We start from the raw sequence: 25,320 nt of genomic DNA, 5'->3' as shown, positions 1-25,320 counted from the left end.
ATGTATTTTAATTTTGGCTGCGTTGGGTCTTCGTTGCTGCATGCAGGCTTTCTCTAGTTCTGGTGAGCGGGGGCTACCTTCATTGCGGTGCGCAGGCTTCTCATTGCAGTGGCTTCTCTTGTTGCTGAGCACGGGCTCTAGACATGTGGGCTTCAGTAGTTGTGGTGTGTGGGCTCAGTAGTTGTGGCTCACAGGCTCTAGAGCACAGGCTCAGTAGTTGTGGCGCACTGGATTAGTTGCTCCGCGGCATGTGGGATCTTCCCAGACCAGGGCTCGAACCCGTGTCCCCTGCATTGGCAGGTGGATTCTTAACCACTGAGCCACCAGGGAAGTCCCTCAGGGTCTGTTAATTATCTCTCGGGCTTGGGTTGAGGGTTTGCAAGGGTAAAGTTGGAGAGCAGTCTGGGAAGCCAGTTGGAGCAGTTTGTGGTGCTACATATATAGCTAGCCCTTGAGCTACAGAACACAGGAACAAAATGGTTAATGTCGGAACCGGCTGCCTCAGCACCCTCACCCTAATCCACATCATGGCTCAGGGAGAGGAGAATTCCTGTAATCAGAGACTGAGAGGGAGGCACTGGCTGTAACAGGGGCCTGGTCCCACGATTCAGGGTGAGAAAATTCCAAAGCCTCCCTCCTAGATCAGTCTAATTGTACAGGTATCACTGGGGAAAACTGTCCAAGATTTGGAAATGGACAAGAGAGATTACTAGGTTTCCTTTCAGTGGAATGCTTATTGTTGCCTGCTGGAATCTCTTGTCATTTTCTGATTCTACAGGTTTATGCAAATTGATTTCTTATTGGCCAGGCTATTTTCCATCTCTGGAGGAGTTGAAGTAAATTTGTAAAAAAGTTTATAGTAACGCAAAAGGTTCTTGTCCTTAGCAATGCAAGTGAATTTTGTCTGGTGAAGATACAATTGATTTCTCCTCTGTAGAAAAGGTAACCCCAAACATATTTTATTGCATGAGAATATTAACCAGTTTTGCGTGTATTAGCAAAACCATTTTATCTTTTGTCATTGCCTCTCTGTTTCTCAAATTCTCCTTTGAAACAGTCTTAACATCTTACTGGTGTCTTCATTAATTAATGGGTACCAGTGTGATACCCACTAACTAATCTTTGACTCATTCATTTTATAACTGTGTAACCGTTATATTTTTACATTTTAAAAAATCATACTTTAACACTGTTAACTCCTGCAGGTTTTCCAGCATCTAGGTTAATCGGAAGAAAGGAATTGCCACAATTTCCATTACTGAGCCAAAAGTAGTTTCCAGAAATTCTAACTGTGGTGCTCGTTGGCAATTCTTTGAGAATCCTAAATGGAGTTCTCAAACAGATACTTTATGAGAATTTAGAAAGAAAAAGGAAAAAAACACATTTACTATTATATTGCCAGTTACTGTGCTAGGTGATTTACATATATTATCTCAACCCTTGGGAAATTTTTGAAATAGGTATTATTGTCCTAATTTTTTTTTTTTTTTTTTGTGGTACGCGAGCCTCTCACTGTTGTGGCCTCTCCCGTCGCAGAGCACAGGCTCTGGACGCGCAGGCTCAGCGGCCATGGCTCACGGGCCTAGCCGCTCTGCGGCATGTGGGATCTTCCCGGACCAGGGCACGAACCCGTGTCCCCTGTATCAGCAGGCGGACTCTCAACCACTGTGCCACCAGGGAAGCCCTATTGTCCTAATTTTGCAGGTGAGTAAACAGGAAATATTTGATTAAGTATGGTAGCACCCATCTGCAGATCAAGTCACGTGAGTGGAAAATTACAGTAATGGTTCATGAACCCTGGCAGTTAAAAGGGCACATGGTAAATAAGGGTATAAAATTCAATAAAGATGTGAGTGAAAGGATAACCAGCAAGACTAAAGTCCTAAACAAGAAAAACTGGTGCCAGTGCTTGGGCCGGAGCTCTTAATTACATGGGTACAGCTTGAAGCCTTCTTCAGATATCCTGTTTCTTTAGACCTCATTTAACAACAGACCTGCCCACACACCCACCCTCTGCCATCTGCCCTCCTTCCTGAGAAGAGAGAGTGAATTTAGGGACCACTTCAGCTCCTGCCTTCCTACATCACTCTCAAAGGGATGTGTTGTCCACTCCCACAAGGCAGCCCCACTGACCATGGGGCTGATGGCAATGAAGCAGCTTCTTAGAAAGATTGGATCCACAGATCCACTGCGTCTGTGATACTTTCTCTCTGAATAAGATCTGATGCAAAATGGCATAATGCTAAAATTTTAAACCTGGGTTGTTATATTCTTCTCTAATTGCCTCTTATATTTCATACAAAATAAGTTTATCATTAAGAAGAAAAGGAGAATCTGGAGGGAAAGAGGTTTAACTTATTTGTTTTGATTTTGAGCCATGCTCTAACAGCAGAAACAGAGGCAGAGGGAGAGCAGGGACGGTGCCAGGTGCGCTTAACAAGCCCTGGGGATCTGGTGCTGCCCCCGCTGCTCCCAGACCACTGGCTCTTCTCATCCGTGTCTGGCCTGCTGGTCAACAGCCCTTTTTGTCTTCTACTTGACAGATGCCTCCTGCTTTTGGACACCGTCTCTTAGGAAGTACAGGACAGCTCCTGGAGATTCTTCAAGAATAAGATCTGCTGCTTTAGGCCACAAGAGTCTCTTCAGGCCTCATCTCCTCCTCTGGCTCTCGGGTCCTGACTGCAGGTCTCCCTCCACTCTACCATCCGTCTCTTCTATTCCTCCCCTCTGTGTCTGCATGCTTTATTTTATATTCTCATAAATGTGTCCCCCATCTCACACACACAGACACACACACACGCACACATACACAGCCCAGACCAGTGTGTTAGGGGTTCTGCAACTTATTTACAAGTATTTGTTGGTAAAAACCATAGCCTGGGGCTTCCTGCCCAGTTATGCCTGGTGCTAACTCATCCCCTCTGCCTCTGGAAGCTGCTGCTGTAATCGTAAACGGGTAGGTGGGAGCCACCTGTTTCTACTTCCTCATCACATTCCGGTGCGTCTGCCCAAGGAGTTTGAACGAGCTTGGGCTTCTCCAGCAGCACTTGAGCGCAGTTCTGGGAAAGCAGCCTTCGTTCCTGCCCGGGGCGCCTATTTCCTGAACAGTGGAGAGCTCTCTGCCGGCTGCATTCAGAACCCGCTGATGTTTAAAACAGGTATCGCCATTGCTTGATAAAAGGAGCATCTATCTGTAAGGGCCTCCAGGTCTGTGCAGCGTGGGTGGTTGAGGGAGCCTGAAGCAGCAGCAGGGAGGGGGCCCTGCTCACCCGCCGTCCCTGGAGCACTTCCCGGGGCCTCTATTTTCCCGTCACCATTACCGGAGGAGGCTTAGGTCACCCTGACACAGTGTGGTGCCTCAGGAGCCCTGCCTTCTCCCTGGGCTCCATCCACAGGTGTTAAAGGTGAGAGGTTGACTTCACCCTCACCTGGTGCCCATGTTGCCTTCTCGTCCATAGTCTATGATGATAAGCTGTGACTGATGCCCCTCTGACCCAGGCGCCCAGGTCTGCACTCGGCCCTGGCAACTCACCAGTTGGCTCCCTGTTAACAGAGGGCAGGACGGCAGGCCTGTCGTGCCCCGTTCTTTAGGAATCTCCTCGTTCTTCTGGGCCTCCTGACTCCCGGGCTCACGTCACGCTTCCTTTCTGAAACCCTGAGCTGTTCCCACCGGACTTCCCAGAAGCCTGGTCATGAGGCTTTGGCCATTTCTATTTTTAGTTCTGGGCTCCAAGAAGGAAGGAGGACAGCCAAGCACGGCAGCCTTTCTCTCGTGGAGGCCGAGGGCCTGACGCAGGGCAGAAGGGCAGGGGGCACAGACGGGGCTGCTGCAGGGGAGGACGAGGGTGGGGAGACAGGAGGGCCCTTATCCTGTGGGGAGGAGGAGATGGGTCCGGGAGCCTTGAGATGGGGCAGCACGTGCTGGCGGCCAGGGAGGGTCCACGTGCCCCAGCCTGCTGGGGTCCATGAGGAGCCTGGGAAGGTCACTGCCAACTCTTAGGAGAGCCATTTCAGGAGGGTGGTGGGGCCTGAGGACAGACCGGGGAAAGTCAGGAACGAGCAGGTGGCTGGCAGACAGAGACCCTAAGTGTACCCCCTTCTCCCAGCATGCTGTCGTGAGGAAGGAGAGGCACAGCACTGACATGCGAGGGGCACATAACAGGGAGAACTGGTCTGCACAGGTTGTGTTTGGTTTTGCCATAGAGAAACATTCTGGTACTCAGAGAGGAAGCCCTTGGAGAAAGGTACAGACTGAAAAGGTATTGACAAAGCCGAGTCCCCAGATCACGCTGGAGGTGGGAGCCACTGTGAGAGGGCAGGCAGCGTGTGGAACCCTGGGTGCGTCTCTGATGGGCACAGGTAAAGCTGGGCTGGGGCTCTTGGCTCAGCCGAAAGGTGGCCTCTCCTACGCTATCCCCAAATCTGAGTCTTGCCATCTTAAGGGGGCCTGGTCCTGCAGCCCAGGGCAGCCTTGTGAGAAGAATGTGGACCCCTGAGGAAAAGGAAGAGAGGGAGTGTGGCTGGCTGGCCAGTCACTGTGAGGTCCTGAGCCCATTTACTCATGCAGCTGCCCTGAAAGGGGAAACAAAGGGAGAGAAAACACACACACACACACACACACACACACACGATGGACAAACCCACAGAGCAGGCATGAGTCAGTTTTTCTTTCAGTCACCTATAAGGAAGAATCAGATGGAAGGCAAGAAGACACCCAGGGTCTAAAATAGATCCACCGCCCTTTCTTACCTCCCTCCCATTGCATGGGGGCAAATGCAGAACAGAAGAAAGCCTCTGACTCGAGGCCTGGGATTTAGTACACCCCAACTAGGTACCTTGGTAAACGCTTGACAGAGCTTCCTAACCAGTGCGACTGACCCTCTCAGCCCTGGGAATGAGTGGCGTCTGGAGTCAACTGCCTTGCCTGGGTGCTCAGAGCCTAGAGCTGTGCCAGGCTGTTGGCACAAAAAAAAGACGCTCTAATACCTGCTGAATGAATGACTACCTGAACGTATTCATCTATTGCATATTAGAAGAAAGATTTATAACTAGCCTGTTAACCCTACTGAGATCATAAAAGGCACTCTTGAATGAGTGACTAAGTGTATTTACTGTGCCTTGGAAAAAATATATATAGGGCTTCCCTGGTGGCGCAGGGGTTAAGCATCCGCCTGCCAATGCAGGGGACACGGGTTCAAGCCCTGGTCCAGGAAGATCCCACATGCCGCAGAGCAACTAAGCCCGTGCACCACAACTACTGAAGCCCGTGCACCTAGTGCTCGTGCTCTGCAACAAGAGAAGCCACTGCAATGAGAAGCCCACACACCACAATGAAGAGTAGCCCCTGCTTACCGCAACTAGAGAAAGCCCACACACAGCAACGAAGACCCAACACAGCCAAAAATAAATAAATTAATTAATTAATTTAAAAAATATATATATAATTAGCAAGTTAAACCCATGATTTCACAAGTGTCTAGGACAAGGCTAATTAAAAAAAAGAATTGATTTAATTTCAGGATAAAATATAAGTAAAATAACATTACAAGCAGATAGGGCAGTCATCAGACCAAGATGCACTGTTTCCCTCATTGCCTGCATTGCTCATGAGGGCCTTGTCACCATTCTGTCCTGGTTGGGGGAAAGGAAAGAAATTCACTGAGTGTCAGGTACTGGGTATACATTTGCATCAGTGTCTCCTTCAACCTCGTACCAGCCCTCTGAGTATTATCTCTTCAAAAGTACTGTCAGCCTTAGAAAAGTTAAGTAACTTGTCCAAGATCAATCAACTGTAAATGGCAGAGCAGAATTCAAGCACAGCTCTGGCTGACTTCACAGCCCTGCTCCTTTCATTATCCGCCAAGCAGGGAGAAGGGTGAGTCAGTCTATAGCAAATGTTCAGCTTAGGGTAGGAAGCAGGAGGGAGTTTCCTTGGAAGGTTCTCTGTCTCCATGAAGTCAGTGGTGAGTCCATCTGCTGAGCCACTGTGTGGAATTTGATAAGAAATCACCCTGACTTATAGAAAATTAAAAGAACTGGGAAAGGAAGACACTTAGAGAGTGTGTAACACCCATGGCACCCCACGTCAGGAACTAATAATGGATTTGTCCACTGCAAGATACCTTTACACTTATCCCCACATTCAAGGGAAGTCTCAAGTTTTCACAAATCCTCCCCTCCCCTTGGGTAGATGCTCGTGTAGTGGGTTGAATGGTGGTCCGCTGTGTTAGTTAGGGTTCACCAGAGAAACGGAACCAATAGGATGTAAATATATATAGAGAGAAAGAGGTTTATTTTAAGGAATCGGATCACATGATTATGGGGGCTTGGCAAGTCCAAAATCTGATGGGGGAGGCAGCAGGCTGGAGACTCAGGAAAGAGTTGTAGTTTGAGTCGAAAGGCAGTTAGGCTGGAGACCCAGGAAGAACAAATATTGCAGATGAAGTCCAAAGGCTGTCTGCTGGCAGAATTCCCTCGTGCTCTGGGGAGGTCAGCCTTTGTTTTATTCAGGCCTTCAACTGATTGGGTGAGGCCCACCCACAATATGGAGGACAATCCGTGAATAATGTTTGAGCACATATCTGGGCACCATGGCCCAGCAAAACTGACACATAAAATTCACCATCATATCCCCCTGTCAAATTCCTGGAACCAGTGAATGTTACCTTATCTGGAAAAAGAGTTTCTGGAATTAGGTATCTTGAGATGGAGAGATCATCCTGGATCATCCAGGTAAGCCCTTAATCCAATGACAAGCGTCCTTACAAGAGACACACAGAGGGGAGATGCACAGGACGGAGAAAGGCCACGTGGAGACAGACAGGAGACGAGAGTGATGTAGCCACAGCCAAATAAGCCACTAGGAGTGAGAAGAGGCAAAAAAACGATCCTTCCCTAGAGCCTCCAGAGGGGTTGCAACCCTGCCACCACCTAGATTTTGGACTTCTGGCCTCTAGACTGTGAGGGGATACATTCCTGTTGTTTGAAGCCACCCAGCTTGCAGTGACTTGTTACGGCTGCCATGGGAAACTAATTCAGCTGGACAATGGTGAGAGGCTCCTCTCCCTCACTTCTGTGCTGTGGTTCCTCACCCTTGCACCTGCACACACAAGAAGGAGTTTCTAGCAATTGCCACCAGTTTCTAGCAATCTGCTTAGTGCCTGCCCCTCCTCTACTTTCTGGGTGCAAGGGTCCCATTGTGCGGGATATTAGAACCAGAATTTAACTGTGGACCCTCTTAAAAATGTACACGGTGTCATTTTTTGGTCTTTGCTGTGGAAGAAGCCATAGGCCAAATGGAAGTAAGGCAGAGGCTGAATTTGACACATGGAGTTACCAGTCATTATTTCATCAAAGCCATGGACCCAATGCTTAGTTGTGTTTGTATAAGAAAAGATAAGGAACAGGGCTTCCCTGGTGGCACAGTGGTTGAGAGTCCGCCTGCCGATGCAGGGGATGCGGGTTTGTGCCCCGGTCCGGGAGGATCCCACATGCCGCGGAGCGGCTGGGCCCGTGAGCCATGGCCGCTGAGCCTGCGCGTCCGGAGCCTGTGCTCCGCAACGGGAGAGGCCACAATAGTGAGAGGCCCGCGTACCGCAAAAAAAAAAAAAAAGACTGAGCTGACCTTCAGCACCAAAGAGACCATTCTGCCTTTCTCAGGTTTCTTCAGCCTTCTCATAAATACCTCATCCCAACCCATTTTAATTTAATTCACATATTGAGTGCCTACTATGTGCTTGGCACTATGCAAGATTCTGGAAATACAAAGATGAACAAAATAGCTGTGGTGACCCTAATGGAGTTTACAGTGTACTCCCAGTGCCAGCCTGTTGAACTGTCGTGCACTGGAGCAGCGGTTCTCAAAGTGTGGTCTGGGGTCCGCCGGGAAGGGAGGAGGGGTCCCTGAGATGGGCTGTGTGTGAAGCCCAAACATACTGCTGTGTTCATCATAATACAGCCTATTCTCATTTTTTTGCAGTACGTAGGGTCTCTACGGTTGCTGTGAAACGGCGAGTTAGTGAATACCGAACTGTTTATCACCCCTAAGAGAAACATGAACTTAGGTTCCTGTGAGCCCCTGGTCACAACATTTTTGTCCACTGGTCAATATATAACCTTGTTTGGTGTGTGTTTCTGTTTAAAAGACACCTTAACGTGAGAGAATGGGAGACTTGTAACCCGTCTCCCACCTACCTCCCTACCTTCCCCGGGAGGATATCATGGCATGATTTCTTAGGCCCTCCAGGTTCTGAGGAGGAAGGGGCTTCCTGCCCCAATCCCCTCAAAATAGGGCTGCAGAATGTGAAACTCCTTGCTGTAGCCCAGAATAGGCTCCACAGCAATGGGGTGTCCCACATCTCACACTGCAGTCAATGGGCCCTTTTCGTCTCTGTGTTGTCCTGTTTGGTGTGTGTGACAAGGCCCAAGGGAGTTGGCACCATAAAAGTGGCTTGTTGTATCTTTACTCTTCATCTGGTCAGGCCCCGTCTTCGGCCTGCTGTGTGCTTGACAACTATGAGCAACCAATGGGCAGCTGTCACCTGGGTGCCCTGCACAGGGACTCTGCTCATGGCTGAGCCGTCCGGCCCCCAGATACCCAGAACATTCTCCGAGTCAGCCCTCAGAGCTGAGCTTTAGTGACAGAGACTAGAAAAGGAGGGAGAGTGCTTTTTAAAATAGAGTTTTTAGTTAAGTGAGGAAAAGCAAACTGGATGTGAGGAAATGGATGGGAATGAAGAGTGGACAGTTAACAAAAAAAATGCTGCTGAGGGTTATGTATACCCTTCATCGTATTTGGGAAATGTAAGAAAATTTTTGAGTTATTTAAAAATTACTCTTTTGTGGCCCAGCTGATTTCTCCAATTGCAACACTGCTACAAGTTCAGACCATGGCTTGCTTCATAGTCTGTAAATATATAATGATTAACTAGGAATTTCTGTGCCTGGAGGGAGATCCATGATGCCTAACCCTCTTAAACTTCCCAACCAAACTGCAGAAGACAATTCTATTATTTTTTATGGAACTGCAAATTCCTTAAGCTTTCTACATATGGTGAAAGGAGAGTGGGCATAATACTTTAGCAGAATTCTCAGTGGAAATATTCCTGCCATTTGGGGCAGAATTTTTTAGTGTGCAGGACAGTTTCTGGCATTGCAAGAAAGTTCTTTTTACCCAGTGAAACCAAAAGCACCTGTTCTTCATTGTGACGGCTAAAGATTACCTGCCCCCGTACACATTTTGGAATATACCCCTTTTGTGTATGGAATTGCCTCCCTTGAGAATGACTGCCATCCAGGAGAAGATGGAGAATATCTGGGAAATTCAGCCCAAGCCTCCCTCTGCCTAACCTTATACTGTTTACTTCACTCCTGCAGCCGCCCCATGTTGATGGGGCCTGGTGAAGGGGGCCCATACTGAGAGGCAATGTTATGAACTAAACGTTTGTGTCCCCCCCAAATTCATATGTTGGAAACCCCCCCCCAAATATGATGTATTAGGAAGTGGGACCTTCAGGACATAACTAGGATTGGTTGAGACCGTGAGAGTGGAGCCCCTCATGAATGGAACTAGTGCCCCTATAACAGTGAGGGGAGGACTTCCCTGGTGGGTAGTGGTTGAGAATCCGCCTGCCAATGCAGGGGACACAGGTTCAATCCCTGGTCCGGGAAGATCCTACATGCTGCGGAGCAGCTAAACCCGTGTGCCACAACTACTGAGCCTGCGCTCTAGAGCCCGCGAGCCACAACTGAGCCCATGCACAACTACTGGAGCTTGTGTGCCGCAACTACTGAGCCCACGTGCTGCAACTACTGAAGCCCGCACACTCTAGGGCCCAAGTGTCACAACTGCTGAGCCCCCGTGCTGCAACTACTGAAGCCCACGCACATAGAGCCTGTGCTCTGCAACAAGAGAAGCCACCACAATGAGATGCCCGCGCACCGCAACAAAGAGCAGCCCCTGCTCGCCACAACTAGAGAAAGCCTGAGAGCAACAATGAAGACCCAATACAGCCAAAAAAAAAAAAAAAAAAAAAAAAGTGAGCGGAGCACTGGCTTTCCTTCTGCTCTCTGCCATGTGAAGGTACCACAAGAAGTGGAGATGTCCATAGTCTGCACCTCGAAAGAGAGCCCTCATCAGGTCTTCAGCACGCTGCCACCCTGATCTTGGACATTCAGTCTCCAGAACTGTGAGAAATAAATTTCTGTTGTTTATGAACCACTATGTGTTATGGTAGTGCTCTGGTAGTTTGTTACAGCAGCTCAAACAGACTAAGGCATCCCAGGTCCCAAATGGCAAGTTGGGTCAAATCTCCTCTATTTTTGTCATCCCTTTTAACCTGTCAACACCCCAGAGCACATTCCAGATTTCAGCCTAGAGAGGGGGAATGCAAGTCAGGCTCCCCTGAACACTGTCTCCCCACCCCACTCCCACCTTCCTCCCGCCATCCAATGGGGCTGCAAGAAGTGGACTTTTCCTCTCTCGCATGAATTTCCCCTGCCTCATCTCCTTGCTGTGGTGGCGTTTGACCTCTCCCCATCCCTGGGGTCACAATGGCAGATGCAGTGGAGGAAGACAGGAGAGAGTGAGTCTGGAGGCATTTAAAATTTTTATTTTAGGTGTTGTTGCATTCTACCTTTCGAAAATCTTGGTATCACACTTTGGCAGTGGCCAGGGGCTCCCAGTTTGGGAGGGAGGCTGGGGTGGTGGTAAGGTTCTTCCCCTCGCCCAGAGGTATTTCTACCCACTTCCCCAGTGGACCTCCCTGAATTTGCCTGGCAACCTGAGCCTGGAGGTCCTGCAAAACCCAGTGAGCAGCTTCTATGGAGGAGGGAGGAAGCAGTGCTTGGAAAGGGGCTTCGGGATGTTGCTAACAGTCCATTTTCACCTGGGCAATGGTGACACAGTGTGTTCACCTTGTAACGATTCATGAGCTGTACACCTTATGATTTCTGCCCCTTTTTTGTATATGTGTTCTACTCCAAGTGAAAAAAAAAGTTTAAAATTTTCCTTTGGTCCACTAACAAAACTCCAGCCTTAACTAGAATACAGTAACTCAACCTAATCACCTGAACTTATCAAATTAGCACTTCCCTCTCATACTATCCCAGAAACTTTAAATATTGTGATATTTTCTTTTGTTAATCATTTTAAATTATGTCTATTATTCTATTGTAAAAGTACTGTATGCTAATTATAGAAAATTTAGAAAAGTATAAATAAGAAAATTACAATCTGCAATTTTACCACCCAACCAGTGTTATTTTCTATTTCCTTCTTAGTTTTTTTAATGCATACATAAACTTTATGTATAGTATATATAAACAGATAGATTTTTTTTTTACAATATTAGGATCATTTTATTTAAAAATTTTTGAAGCCTACTTTTTTCACTTAATACATTGTGAACATTTTCCCATAATTTACTATAGTTTGAAAATAAAATTTTTTAAAACAATGCATGCGCATACCTTCTTTTTAAAAAAAATTTTAATTTTTAAAATTTTTGGCTGCCTTGGGTCTTCGTTGCTGCACGCGGGCTTTCTCTAGCTGTGGCGAGCGGGGGCTACTCTTCGTTGTGGTGCGTGGGCTTATTATGGTGGCTTGTCTTGTTGCAGAGCACTGGCTCTAGGTGCGTGGGCTTCAGTAGTTGGGGCACGTGGTCTCAGTAGTTGTGGCTCACAGGCTCTAGAGCACAGGCTCAGTAGTTGTGGTTCACGGTCTTAGTTGCTCCGTGGCATGTGGGATCTTCCCGGACCAGGGCTCGAACCCGTGTCGCCTGCATTGGCAGGAGGATTCTTAACCACTGCGCCACCAGTGGTGGGAAGCCCCAAAATAAAATTTTAACGCCTATAAAACATTTTATACTATCATTATGCTATTGTAGGTCATTTATTCATTCATCCAACCATTCTAGAATGAGTTTATTGAGTACTTACTATCCTCTAGGCACTGGCTAGGTGCTGTGAACACAGTAAGAACAAGACAGGTGTGGTCTCTTGTCATCAAGCAGTTTTCAGTCTACAGGGACAGAGAAATTTTAAAAATTAATTAAACCAATAAAAATCCCAAATGGAGTTTCTCATGGAACTTGGCAAGTTGATCCTAAAATTTATATGGAAAAGCAAAGAATAGAGAGAATACTAAAGGGTGTCATAATAGTAAAATAGTTAAAATAGTAAAGACTATATATCTGAATTCTCTAAGTTTTTAAGAGGCATAAATGAAGATTGGAAATCCTGTTTGAATTGTGCTTTTTTGAATGTTGAATTGCTTTAGGAATAAAACATGTGGTTTAATGACTACAATATGGTTAGTTACATATCCATACTTGTCTATAAAATGCATAGAATATAGATTAGATAATTTTTTACATACGTGGGATCACACTTCATATAGCTTTTTAAAAGATTTATTTATTATTTATTTATTTATTTATTTATTTTTGGCTTCATCGGGTCTTGGCTGTGGCACACGGGATCTTTGTTGAGGCATGCGGGATCTTTCGTTGTGGCGTGCGGGCTCTTCGTTGTGGTGCGCAGGCTTCTCTCTAGTTGTGGGGCATGTTTTCTCTTCTCTAGTTGTGGTGCACAGGCTCCAGGGTGCGTGGGCTCTGTAGTTGTGGTGCACAGGCTCCAGGGCGTGTGGGCTCTGTAGTTTGCAGCATGCGGGCTCTGTAGTTGAGGCGTGGGCTCAGTATTTGTGGCACTTGGGCTTAGTTGCCCTGCGGCATGTGGGATCTTAGTTCACTGACCAGGGGTCGAACCCACGTCTCCTGCATTGCAAGGTGGATTCTTTACCACTGGAGCATCAGGGAAGTCCCTTCACATCGTTTTTTTTTTTTTTTTTTACGGTACGCAGGCCTCTCACTGTTGTGGCCTCTCCCGTTGCGGAGCACAGGCTCCGGACGCGCAGGCTCAGCGGCCATGGCTCACGGGCCCAGCCGCTCCGCGGCATGTGGGATCTCTCCGGACCGGGTCACGAACTCGTGTCCCCTGCATCGGCAGGCGGACTCTCAACCACTGCGCCACGAGGGAAGCCCATTCATATAGTTTTGATGCTGCTTTTTCATTTAGTAATATGCCTTAGGAAGTATTCCATACTGATACATTCCATACTGATAAAAAGGAATACTTAGGTATTCCTTTTAACAAGTACATGGTATTTTACAGTATGGATATTCTATATTTATTTAACCAGTCTCCTAGTGAGAGTTATTTAGGTTATCTCCAATTTTTTAAAGGTGCAATGATCGTAATCGTATATATATCTTTGTACACAGGTATACATGTATGATAGATGACTTGAAGTGGAAGTGAGTCAAAGAGTATGTACATTACAAATTCTGATAGATGTTGCCAAATTGTTCCTCCAACCATTTATACTCTCATCAACAGAGTATGAAAGTTTTCTTCCCCAACACCATCACCATTATTATACATTATCAGTCCTTTTAGCTTTGTAAGATTTGATGGACAAAAAATAATTCCTCTTTGTTTGTTTTCATGTATATTTCCCTAAGTGCTAGTGAGGTTGAGCATCTTTTCAAATATTTATAGAAATATTTCTATTTCCTCTTCTAAGAATTATGTTTTTCTCCCCTGCCTTTTTTCTCCATTAGCTTGCTTATGTTTTGTCACATCTCTGTAGGAATTCTAGATATATATTACAGTTATTAAGCATTTGTCTGTGGTATATGTTGCAAATATTTTTCCCAGTCTTTTGCTCTGAGGAGTTTTAAATTTCTGTTTAATAAAATTTGTCTGGTTTTTCTTGACGACTGAGTCTTTCCCACCCCATGATTATAAACGTATTGTCTGGTGTTTTCTTCTATACTTTTGTAAATGCAGATCTTGAGTCAATCTGGATTTTTTTCTGAGTATGGGATGAGGAAGTGATTCACTTTATTTTTTTTTCCTTATGGCTCCCACTGTCCTAGTACTATTTTTAGAGTAATCTTTCTTTTTCCCACTGTTTGGAAATTCCACCTTTATCATACACTAAATTCCTTTGAATACATGGGTCAATTTCTGGACTCTATTCTCTTTCATTAATCCATAAGTTTATTTGTTCTCTGACACTCCGTTGTTTTAATTACTGTAGTTTTATAGATTGTTTTCATATCTGGTAGGGCAAATTCTCCACCTCATTTTTTTCCTCAATTTCTGTTTTTTGGTTATTTTTGTTTATTTTCTATTCTAGAAGAACTTGATAAGCAGCTTTTCATGTTGAATTAAAAATCTTGTGAAAATTTTCATTGGGCTCCCCACTGAATGTGTAGATTATTGGGGAAGAATCAACATTCTTCCTGTAAGTTTTCCACATATAAGTCTTGCACAATTTTTATTAGGTTAGTTCCAAGTACTCAGTTGTCTTTGTGGTCCTCGTGAATGGGATTTCTTTTTCCAGTTACATTTTCTTATTCGTTATTACTAGGGATTTTGTATCTAGTCACCTCAGTAACCTCTCATTCATTATAAGAGTTATTTTATTTGATCCTCTTGGGATAGCTAGGTAGACAACCACATAATCTACAAATAATAATAGCTTTAATTCTTACTTTCCAATATTTATATGTCATATTTTTCTTGTTGCACTGGTTACAACCTTCAATGCAATGTGAATAGTGGTGGCAATAGCATGAGAGGTTTTTTGTTTCACCATCACATGTGAGGCTTGCTACAGATTTTGGTAGTTGTACTTTAATGAGTTAAGGAAGTTTCCAGATATCCTACATGACAAAAAGAGCTTTTGTCTTGTTTTTTTTTTCAATTAGAAATGGGTGAAGCAAACGCTTTTTCAAAGTCTAATTTATTTAGTTTTTCTTTTTTGTTAATATAACATATTATATCAAAAGACTTCTAAAGCTGGATCATCCTCACAGTCCAGAGACAAACATTATTAGGTCATTTAGGTATTATTCTTTTCATACATAGTTAGATTTTATTTACTAATATTTTATTTAGGATTCTTTAAGTCAATTTCATATTTTGGTTTGTGCCAGCCTGTGCTAGTTCAGTAAATGTGTCAGCCTGTGCTAGGCTATATGCTCCCCATTCTGTTCATTAGTTTTTAAAAACGGCAGTATAGCATGTTCTCTTCCTAAAAATGGGTTACTTTTTTTTTTTTTTTTGTCCAAGAGGCTTGTGGGATCTAAGTTCCCCCATCAGGGATTGAACCCCGGCCCCCGCAGTGAAAGCACCGAGTCCTAACAACTGGACCACCAGGGAATTCCCAAAAATGGATTACTCTTTTTTTTTTAACTTTTTTTTTATATTGGGGTATACTTGATTAACAATGTTGTGACAGTTTCAGGTATACAGCAAAGTGATTCAGTTATACACATTACATGTATCTATTCTTTTTCAAATTCTTTTCCCATTTAGGTTGTTACATAATATTGAGCAGAGTTCCCTGTGCTATACAGTAGAAAATGGATCACTTTTAATTTTAGCTTTCCTTAAGTAGAATGTAACGTTATGTGGTAGAAAAGGCTAGGATGGTGATGTGTTCAAATGAACATATATCAATGAAATCAAAATAAGCAGATTATCAGCTATATCCCTTGCCACCAATCTGGCTGTGGGGTCCCTGAGCACCAAAAGTATAAGGTTCCTCCTTTATAAAATGTAGCAACAGTTTTCTATCCTAATGTAGCTTAGATAAAGTGCAACAATATTGATTATTCCTTCAATCTCAAGAAACTAAGGGTTCTAAGTATGTTGAGGCCTGTGACTATTAAAGAACCTTAAATCCTCTAGTTTAATCTCTTTTAGTTCTTTCCTCTAAGTAGCATATCAATAAATGTTTTAAATGAACCTGTGTGAAAACAACGTGAAAAGGACTATTGAGATTTTGATTGTAGATTTTTGTTTCTACCTTCAAGAAACTCGGAAGAAAATAATTTTCCTGGTGGAAAATAAAATTATCAGGTAGAATTGTGTATCAAAGACCAGAAAGTAACACTCAGACACTGACTGTCCTACTTTCAAGCTACTGTCCAGAAATACAGGAAGAGTTTAGAGTCATCTTTTTTTTTTCTTCCTTTTCAGAGAGCCGGGGCTGAAGACTTAGTCTGGAAATCAGATGCCTATTTATCACTGCTCTGTGGCAATTAAACCAAGAGAACAAATAGCTGCCCTCCTCATTGATTCGAACAACACGAGGTACGGAGCTTGTGCCACAGGATGGAAATCAATGTGTCTCCTCACCGAGTATTGTGCTTTCCAGGCCCTCATGTAAGTAACTTAGCAATCAATAGACCTTTATCACTGAAATTGCAATCAGGAAAAAAGGAGAAAATGACAAGGAGTAAGAGGAAAGCTTTGGTTTTAAATCTGTCACATCTGCCATTTTTTTCTAATGTCATTTTTTTTACTGCTAACTACTGGTAGTCACTCTCTGGGTGCTATTTGTTTCTCAGTGATGCTTTCACCACATAAAGAGGGTTAGCTTTTACTTTTTGAATCTTCTGCTTCATAAATGTAGTTTATTTCCGGAAATGCAGTGTTTACTGTGACTGTTTTTATTTTTTCCTTTGCTTCTGAAACATACAGAGCTGCCTGGCTTGGAGTACTTTTTCTCCCAGCTATTTACCTATTGACTTACTACATTGGTGAGGGGAGTGCATTTATTTTGAGTTAATTAGTATCTAAGCCAAATTAACTGGAAATTACCATGTTTATCAATATATAAATATGTCATATAGTGTATTATATTATAACAGAGTTTATTTAGCCTAAAATTTTTATTGAGGCATATGGAAATCCAGATGTTTTAGGAAATCATCATTACATTTCAATTTGGTGAGTTTTTAAAAATTTATTTATTTTATGTATTTATTTTTGGCTGCATTGGGTCTTCGTTGCTGCGCATGGGCTTTCTCTAGTTGCGGTGAGCGGGGGCTACTCTTCGTTGCAGTGCGCAGGCTTCTCATTGCGGTGGCTTCTCTTGTTGCTGAGCTCGGGCTCTAGGCACACAGGCTTCAGTAACTGTGGCATGTAGGCTCAGTAGTTGTGGCTCGCCAGCTCTAGAGCACAGGCTCAGGAGTTGTGGTGCACGGGCTTAGTTGCTCCGCGGCATGTGGGATCTTCCTGGACCAGGGCTCGAACCCGTGTCCCCTGCACTGGCAGATGGATTCTTAACCACTGCGCCATCAAGGAAGCCTGGTGATTTTTTTAAAAGATGTCTATATGTATTCGATTTTAAAATTATTTACAGTTAAGGAATTGGCTTATAAGCACTTTTCAATCAAATGATGTCATTCTTGCACTTATTTTCAACACAGTCTACTTCTAGTTATATCACTAATGAGTAATTTCAATTTGTCTTCTTCAAAGAGAACTTATTATTTTTATTTTTTAGTAGCACTTGTACTTCATTTAAATTCAGGGTCAGATTTTCTGAGCTTCTAGTTGTAACTTCTTTGGGTTTTTTTCCTCATGTCGTCAATGAAGTGTAAGAAATGGTTGTCTCCTAGTTACAAAGGTAATAGTTGCTCTGACTCCCTTTTTTCAAGTGACTGACTTTTTAAAAAATGCACCTTGAAATTACCATTTCATCCATCTGCCTAATATTTGGTGGTTCTCCAACCACATCAACTCTGAAATATTCTGTGCGGCCTTAATGTTACCTTCCAAGGTACTCTCCCACTTAATAATCCAACCATTTTCCCCAATGTTTCTCAACAAAACTTCTCCCACGAGGCTAGTCTCACTCCCTTTTTGTTATCTTCAACCACACTGTGTTCTCATCTAGGAAAATGCTCATTTAAAATGTAAAATAGGCAGATTTCCTGGCAGAATGAGTCTGAAAGAGAAAGGAGGAGAAGTCAGGGATGGCTCACAGGTTACTGGGAGGGTGACAATACCATCACCGATACAGAAGAGGAAGAAGAGGAAAATTCACTGTGGCAAGTTGATTTGAAATGTCTGTGGAACACATCCGAATAAAGGTGTCCTAAAAAGAGCTGGATATTTGGGTTTGGACTGAGAAGACTGGGCTAGACATTCAAATTTAGAAATAATATTAGTGGTTGTTTGTTAAGCCATGCAAGTGGATGAGGTCACACTAAGTGTGTACTAAAATGAGACGAAGGGAAGCCTTAATAGGGAATCCTAGGAAACATTAACTTTTAAGTGGGCATTTGGGGAAGTATAGCAGCCAGAGAGGTTGGAGGTAGGCGGGAAATTGGGAGATGTCATGAAGCCCGGGAAAAAGAAAGTTTTGGGCTTCCCTGGTGGCGCAGTGGTTAAGAATCCTCCTGCCAATGCAGGGGACACGGGTTTGAGCCCTGGTCTGGGAAGATCCCACATGCCGCGGAGCAGCTAAGCCCATGCGCCACAACTACTGAAGCCTGCACACCTAGAGCCCGTGCTCTGCAACAAGAGAAGCCACCGCAATGAGAAGCCCGCGCACCGCAGCAGAGTAGCCCCCGCTCACTGCAACTAGAGAAAGCCTGCGCATGGCAATGAAGACCCAACGCAGCCAAAAATAAATTAATTAATTAAAAAAAAAAAAGAAAGTTTTAAGAATAAAGCAGTGGCCAAAAGTGTAAAGAAGGGGTTGAGAGCATAGAAGCTGGAGGGCAGAAAAGATTATGTGCATGAGCAGTTGGATGAAGTGAGCTGGAAAAGGGGGAACATGGCCAGGAAACACCATGGAATGTTTAACATAAAGTGCAGTAAACTGAAGTCCCTGAGCTTCCACAGAACTTCACTCTCTATGAAATTAAATTAAGTGATGTCTAAGAGTCTGATTGTCTAAGACTTAGATAACTACTATACGTAAAATATTATAAAAAGAGTTCTGAACTGGCCAAGAGTAAAAGTATAACAAACTGGGAGCCAGGAACATTATAAAAATCTGGTGAAACAGGTAGGACAAGAAATGTAGTTGGATGCCTCGGGCTAAGAGTGAGCAGGGTATTTCAAGACAGATATACATTTTATTGAGTGAGTTGTGCCTATCACAAGTCCGTCTCTCCAACCCATATCCCCATGTCCCCAATCTCATGCAAATGTCCTTTAGAGGCTACAAATTCAACATATGCAAATCAGGTCTCACTGTCTTCTCACCTACTCCAGCCCCTCCCCAACCTGCTTCTCCTCTATTTCAGGGAATAGCACTGGAGCCACGCTGTAGACTGAAGTGGAAACCTCTGTCACTCATTCTCTTCCATCGTCATCCCTCCGGTCTCATCTCTGTCATCAAGTTCTGTCCATTCTTTCTCCACCTTCTTTTGATTCCATCTTCTTGCTTTTCATTCCCACCACCACAGCTGCCACTGTATCCAGGTCCTGAAATAGGATTCCTAACTGGCCTACCTTCTTCTAGTCTCTCCTCCTCTTCCCAGTCCACCTCCACAACTCTAAGAAAGCAAATCTGCTCACGTCCCTCCACTGGTTAAAAAAATCTCCCAATTCCAGTGAGGAGAAAGAAGGTCTGACCTCCTTAGCATGACATCATGCGAGGCCCCTGCCAACCTGGCCTTGTCCCCTCACCTTCGCTGCATCGCAGTGACCTTCTGCCTCCACACATCTGTCTTAGAACACCGCGAAGTTTCTCCTTGTTCTTCAACCCACCCGCTCCTTGACGCTTGATTCACTCTAAAGCCTGAGCAAGTCTTGTGCTACTACGATCATAAGCTTGGGTGCTGGAGGAGGGCAGACGGGAGAAGTTGAATATAAGTGATTTGGACCAGCCATAGAGAAAAGAATAGGGGTAGCGGTGCCTCTCTGATGAGAGGTGTGATCCCCCCATTGAACTCAGTGCTTAGTAGACTATATTTCTTTTTTTTTTTCTTTTTTTGTGGTACCCGGGCCTCTCACTGTCGTGGCCTCTCCCATTGCGGTGCACAGCCTCCGGACGCACAGGCTCAGCGGCCATGGCTCACGGGCCCAGCCGCTCCGCAGCATGTGGGATCCTCCCGGACTGGGGCACGAACCCGTGTACCCTGCATCAGTAGGCGGACTCTCACCACTGCGCCACCAGGGAAGCCCTATATTTCTTAAATAAATCACAATTCAAGGGAGACAAGTATACCTAATAGAGCTAACTGCAAGGAATTTATGATCTGATGAGAGAAATAAGACATATAGAATGTGAACTAATGTGATTGACTTTTTCCCATTCATTATAAAACATCGGATTCATTGCTTTACACTCATAAACATATACAGACATTCAAAGATACCAGATAATTAATAATAAGTGTGAAATAAGTAGTCAAGACAAGTCCTACAGGAATTTAGAGGAGGAAGAGATTACTTCGGGATGGGGTGTTCAGATAAGGTTTCACAACAGACATAGGACTTGAAGCCTGAGTAGGGTGTACGTAGCAGGAGGAATAGCCTTCTAATTGTGGGGAATGACACAAACAGAGGCAGAGGAGGATGTGTTCATGGCAGAAAGATCTGGGTAGGGAAATAATGTTGGTAAGGACAGGAAGACATCAGGGTGTGATTGTGATGTCCCTTCGATGCCCAGCTTGATCCCCTAGGCATAATTGCATACTTTACCTATCAGGGAATGGGAACCACTGAAGTTGTTTGTTCTTGTTTTTGTTTTTGCTGCATCGCACGTCATGCGGGATCTTAGTTCTCCACCAGGGATGAACCCGTGCCCTTGCAGCGGAAGCGTGGAGTCTTAACCACTGGACACAATGAATGCAGTCTTTTAAGGAGATTAATCAGGCAATAGTGTGCAGGACAGATTAGAAAAGCAAGGGAATACAGGCCAGAAGAACAAGTAGAAGCAGTTATCTGGGTCTGAGATGCCATAGATTTTGATTCTAAGACTATTGACATGATAGATTTTTTTTTTGAAGATGTTGGGGGTAGGAGTTTATTAATTAATTAATTTATTTTTGCTGTGTTGGGTCTTCGTTTCTGTGCGAGGGCTTTCTCTAGTTGTGGCAAGCTGGGTTCACTCTTCATCGCGGTGCGCAGGCCTCTCACTATCGCGGCCTCTCTTGTTGCGGAGCACAGGCTCCAGACGCACAGGCTCAGTAGTTGTGGCTCATGGGCCTCGTTGCTCCGCGGCATGTGGGATCCTCCCAGACCAAGGCTCGAACCCGTGTCCCCTGCATTAGCAGGCAGATTCTCAACCACTGCGCCACGAGGGAAGCCCAACATGATAGATTTTTGTAATAAAAAACTCACATTAAACATATACACTGATTATAAAACAAATCTTTATTTTTAAGTATGTAAAATTACAAAAATGTAGGCATCTTAGAATTAAGGAAATAAGATGAAGATCTGAACTAAGGTGGTGATGGTGGGAATGAGAAGGGAAGAGTAGATGCAACAAGAAAAAACAAATCTTGAAGAATTTGAGAATTTGGATATTAAAAGTCAGAGAGAGAAGATTAAAATATGACTCCATGGTTTTGAGTCTGAATGAAAGTGCCAAGTTGGTACCATTAAAAGAAATGGGGAAGTCAAGAGGTAAAAGAACCAAACTAAATTTTATGTATTGAGTTGGAGGTGAGGAAATATCTAATAGACAGTTGAAGATATGGGCTTAGAACTAGGAAGAAAGATCAGGCTAGATCTTTCTAGATAATAGATCTTGGATCTATTATCCAAGGAATTAGCTACACACAAGTCGGAATGGAGGGTCTGAGAGTGAATGACATTCTGAAAGGTCAAGCACGTAGAGAACCGGGGCAGAGGTGTAATCGCAAGGGAGTACCCACGTTTCGGGACAGGAAGCAGGGTAAGGAAGAAAAACAGAAATGTTCTGAAAGGTTGAATTAGATTCACTCCATAGTAGGGGCATGAAAGCCACGAGAAGAGGGAGGTTGAAGCCTTATATTCATGCTTAGGATTTACGGGTGCTCATCACGTGCATTTGGGTGTGCCTTAAGCCTTCACACTGGTGTGAAGAAGCCCACTGCAGTATTCCAAAGCAATGCTCGCTTGGGCCCCCACCTTCAGCCTTAGCTGGATGCTGACTACTAACTGTGGGCTATTCCTCAGCTCCAGGAGTTCTGGACCAGTACCTTGGCTGGTTCCTCAGCCTTTGTCGAGCAATCATAAAATTTCTCCAAAGGCTTGTTGCTAGTATCATGTGCAGTTAATCTTAGCCAGATCCTATAAAGTCCCAAAGAACGTACTTCCCACCTAGCTCTTTAATGAGCAGTTATTTAAGAATGTAGTTTTGTTGACCCAACTGGTTTTTTTTTTTTTTTTTTTTTTTTGGGGTACGCAGGCCTCTCACTGTTGTGGCCTCTCCCGTTGCGGAGCACAGGCTCCGGACACGCAGGTTCAGCGGCCATGGCTCACGGGCCCAGCCACTCCACGGCATGTGGGATCTTCCCGGACCGGGGCACGAACCTATGTCCCCTGCATTGGCAGGCAGACTCTCAACCACTGCGCCACCAGGGAAGCCCCGACCCAACTTTTTATAACAGAGTCAAAGTTAAAGGCAAACTAGTTTTTAGCACTTTACCAGTTCAGCTGGAATAGCTGTGCCAGTTAAACTTTCTGAACCCCTATTAGTCAGGGATGACTTAGTTCTCTCTGTCTTACCTTATTTCCCTAGCAGACAGATAAGAAATAAAATTATTTATTGGTTTAAAATGTGATTCTTTCATAGCCCATAAAAATACATTTAAAAATTGTCCAATGAAGGGCAGTATTTCACAGAAAAAAACACATAGTCATTGAATTTTTTTGTAGTTTTCTTCTATAATTGGGAGAGCTAGCACAGGCATGTCTCACCATCACAGGAGCTCTAAAAAGCTGATTGGCTGACATGATTAGTAATTGGGAATATGAATTGTGATATATGATCCCGAAATACAAATTTCAAAAAGGCTTCTCTTCTTGTCATGAGTATCTTAATCAGGACGTTTGTAAGCATATCTTTCAATCTCATGCTCTTACAAACCTGAAGTTGACCCATACAGTTTAGATTGTTACTGAATTATTTTCACCTAGTGTAAACTTAATCCTCACATGCCTTTCCCAAGAGGAACAGAAGTGCTTTCCCCTCTGTGTAGTGAAGCCTCATCAGTTTAACAGGAGCAATTCTCTCTCTTGTGGGGAAGTGCCCATATGACTTGGCTAGGCTGTAAAACATCTGGCTTATGCAGTCATATCTGGTTTGTAAGATGTGCCTTACCTCTTTATATGCTCAAGAGACTGGCCGTTAAACATGTTGTGGCTGGAGAGTCCGAACCGACAGCCAGGAGCCCGCACGCACCTCGCACCCTGAGACGGCGACGCGCCCCGCACCGCTCCGGGACGACCGGTCACTGGGTCACGCGCCCCGGCCCCGCGCCCCGGCCCCGCCTCTGCCGCTGCTGTGGACCGCGGCCGTGGCGCCAGGGGGAGGCCGCCGGCGAGGAGGCGGCTCCCGCGGGGGCCTCAGTGTGCTAGGCGTCCCCGCCCAGCGTGGGCTCGGTGCAGGAGCTGGCTCAGCGCGCCGCGGTGGTGATGGAGGGAAATGCGCACCCGCCGCGGCGGCAGCAGGGGGGCACTCGACAGGAAGGGGGCGGCGGGCGAGGCAGGGGCGCGGGGAGGCGAGCGCCAGCCGCCAGCCGTGGGCCCGGGACCGTGCCCTCCTTGCCCACGGGCCCCGCGCCCAGCGCCGCCGAGGCCGGAGATGAGGCGCCCTATCTGGTGAAGGTGCACCAGGAGTGGGCGGTGAAAGCCGGGAGCTTGAAGAAGAACTCGCTGCTCAGCGTGCGCCTGGGGCCACCCCGCGTTCCCCTCCTGCGGGCGGCTCAAGGAGGACAGCAGGTATATCTTCTTCATGGAGCCCGATGCCAACAGCAGCGGCCGCCTTCCGAGCATCCTTCCCCCCTCTCGAGACGGGCCGGAACCTCAAGAAGGAGGTCTGCCAGGTGCTGTGCAAGCGGTGCGCCTTGCCTCCCCGTTTGGAAGAGATGAAAAGTCAGGAGTCTGCAGCAGATTCGAAACTAGTGCTTCGGTGAGAGACCAGTTCTGAATACTCCTCTCTCAAATTCAAATGGTTCAAGAATGGGAATGAATTAAACCCAAAGAACGAACCACAAAACATCAAGGTACAAAAAAGGCCAGAGAAGTGAGAACTTCGCATTAACAAAGCATCACTGGTTGATTCTGGAGAATGTATGTGCAAAGTGATCAGCAAATTAGGAAATGACAGTGCCTCTGCCAATATCACCATTGTGGACTCAAATGAGATCATCGCTGGCATGTCTCAGCTTCAACTGAGACAACGTGTGTGTCCTCAGAGTCTCCCATTAGAATATCAGTATCAACAGAAGGAGCAAATACTTCTTCATCCACATCTACATCTACCACTGGGACAAGCCATCTTGTCAAGCGTGCCAGAAGGAGAAAACTTTCTGTGTGAATTTAGGCAAGTGCTTCATGGTGAAAGACATTTCAAACCCCTCAAGATACTTGTGCAAGTGCCCAAATGAGTTTACTGGTGATCCCTGCCAAAACTACGTAATGGCCAGCTTCTACAGTACGTCCACTCCCTTCCTGTCTCTGCCTGAATAGGAGCATGCCCAGTCGGTGCTGCTTTCTTGTTGCTGCATCTTCTCTCAGATTTCACCTAGAGCTAGATGTGTTTTACCAGGTCTAACATTGACCTCCTCTGCCTGTTGCATGAGAACATTAACAAAAGCAATTGTATTACTTCCTCTGTTCATGCCTAGTTGGCTCTGAGATACTCATAGGTGTGCGAGGCTCCGATGTTCCTGAAATTTATCTTGAATAATGTGATACAAAATGATCGTCTATATCATACAGTACAATGATAATAAAGGCATTTAAAAGTCTCACTTTTATTGATAAAATAAAATCATTCCACTGGACAGTCCATCTTCTTTATAAAATGACCCCATCCTGAAAAGGATGTTTGCTAAGTTGTAACCAGTACACACTTGAAATGATGGTAAGTTCATTTCAGTTCATTTCAGTGTTATTTCTAACAAATAAGCAGAATAAAAAGAAAAAAATAAAAATGTTGTGGCTGAGATATAGAGTGGGCGAGGGGAACAGCTAAGGGAAGGATATTTATTAAACTGAAATATCCAGCTTAATATGGGGATTAATTACTCAGTTTTTTCCATCTATTGATTTCTTCATCATATGGGCTAAGAACAGGAATAGCAAGTTCATGGCACCATCCCTGCCTCTCTTCCACACACACCCCCGCCCCCACCAAAAAAAAAAAAAAAAAAAAAGCCCGCATGGCAGACACCACAATACTCTTTTCCATTGAACTCAGCCTCAGAGTCATTTTCCATGGTTCTCCAGGCAGCCACTACCAGTTGGTTCCAGTGGGGAATTGAAATTATGAGGTTGGGGATTCTTTGT

General features: G+C 44.9%; 1 long non-coding RNA gene and 1 pseudogene across 2 annotated transcripts; one reads left to right on the top strand and one right to left on the bottom strand.

The window, feature by feature from the left end:
* LOC101330258 (pro-neuregulin-2, membrane-bound isoform-like) overlaps positions 1-24,498 on the top strand; it is a 46,182-nt pseudogene extending 21,684 nt beyond the window's left edge.
* On the bottom strand, positions 11,332-23,262 carry LOC117312649 (uncharacterized). 2 transcript variants are annotated; one of them, XR_012332587.1, is made up of 4 exons: positions 23,129-23,239; positions 19,501-21,080; positions 11,938-12,019; positions 11,332-11,848 (listed from the first exon to the last, which is right to left on the bottom strand). It is a non-coding gene; the product is annotated as an uncharacterized lncRNA (long non-coding RNA). The 2 variants fall into 2 exon arrangements; XR_004527034.2 differs by lacking the exon at positions 19,501-21,080 and having other exon boundaries at positions 11,332-12,019; positions 23,129-23,262.
* Positions 24,499-25,320: the final 822 nt, after the last annotated feature.

This window comes from Tursiops truncatus, chromosome 6 (genome assembly GCF_011762595.2).
Source record: "Tursiops truncatus isolate mTurTru1 chromosome 6, mTurTru1.mat.Y, whole genome shotgun sequence".
NCBI classification, from domain to species: domain Eukaryota; kingdom Metazoa; phylum Chordata; class Mammalia; order Artiodactyla; family Delphinidae; genus Tursiops; species Tursiops truncatus.
This window is presented reverse-complemented; position numbering and strand designations above follow the sequence as displayed.